Here is a 1295-nt window from a genome sequence, read left to right on the forward strand (position 1 = left end):
TTATCCAACTCCCGGCAGCTGTGAGTGCAGATGATTCTGGTCACTTCCCTTTTAGTTTGTGGTGAATGTACTTAGATCTCACATGACACTATGGAGAATTGAGTTAGGTACAGTTTACTTTGTGTGATTTTTAGGTGTCTTGAGACCATAAGAATTGTTTTTCACCTAGATGTTTCCTTTTTCCTTTGACAGAACATCTGAAACTATGTTCTGTAGAGTATGAGACTTTGCTTTGCAATAGGAATTTACAAAGCTGTCCTCAATCCACTTGTTACATTTATTTTCAAGCAAACCTTTGGCCCATAATTTCTATGCCCAAGCAAACCATTGTCTTTTGCCTTATCCATGTTCATTTGAATTTATCATCTTGCATGTTTGGTGCCTCAGTGTTTGAGTACATGATACAAGGAGACACTTAGCTCTCTCTAAGGCCATATCTTCTGTTTGGGATTGATACTTGCTTCAAGCCCTGGAAGTGTCCTTCCTCATATCCCTGAATATCCTTTAGGTGCTCTAGTGAATCAGATCATTTTTGGGAGTATGATTAAAGTTCCTAAAGTAAACTGCAAAGGGATCTCCAAAAGCTATGCATTCTAAAGAACCAGTGTAAATTAGCTTGCTTTTCTCTGAGACACAATACTTAAGAACCACAACTTACAGGAAGAGAAGTTTAATTTGCTCATATTTTGAGTCAATGATCATCTTGCTCCAAGGTAAGAACACTGTGGGAAAAGGGTGTGATAAAGCAAAGTGTCTTGGTTCATTGCAGTCAGGAACTAGAGCAAGAGAAGAGTGACTAGCAGAAGAGACAAGGGACCAGATATAGACCGTAAGAACCTGACCATGAGTCACACAGATACACTTAGAAGAGTGATCCATGTATTGCTTTTCAGACTTTTGGCTAAGATCAAGTGTGGTATCTGTTCTTATCAGTTTAATATCTGATACATCTATCTGAGGACAATATATTAAGTGGATTTTTGAAGCCAGGAGATGGAATAGGAGCTTGCTCTATCTACTCCACACACCAATCCAGTATGGCAGCTCCTCCAGGAATGGTGCACACACACACACACACACACACACACACACACACACACACAAAGTGATCCACCAATGTCCAATCAATCAAAACTCCACTTTATCACCACATGCTTTAACTGCAAAGTCAATAGAACCTATATTGAGCCTGACCACAGCGCCTATGTCCATATAACAGCAGGACCTGAATCACAGGAGTATCCTTTTTTTCAAGCATATCACTATAGCCCATTCACAAAGCTGAGGTAAATCTA

At 39.7% G+C, this 1295-nt stretch overlaps 1 non-coding gene across 1 annotated transcript; it reads left to right on the forward strand.

Annotated features, from left to right (window-relative positions):
• The first annotated feature begins 881 nt into the window (after positions 1-881).
• LOC111758071 (U2 spliceosomal RNA) lies at positions 882-1069 on the forward strand. Its single transcript, XR_002792306.1, has one exon. It is a non-coding gene; the product is annotated as a U2 spliceosomal RNA (small nuclear RNA).
• The last annotated feature ends 226 nt before the right edge of the window (positions 1070-1295 follow it).

This window comes from Cavia porcellus, unplaced genomic scaffold, assembly GCF_034190915.1.
Source record: "Cavia porcellus strain 051 isolate PalLab524CR breed Dunkin Hartley unplaced genomic scaffold, mCavPor4.1 scaffold_20, whole genome shotgun sequence".
NCBI classification, from domain to species: domain Eukaryota; kingdom Metazoa; phylum Chordata; class Mammalia; order Rodentia; family Caviidae; genus Cavia; species Cavia porcellus.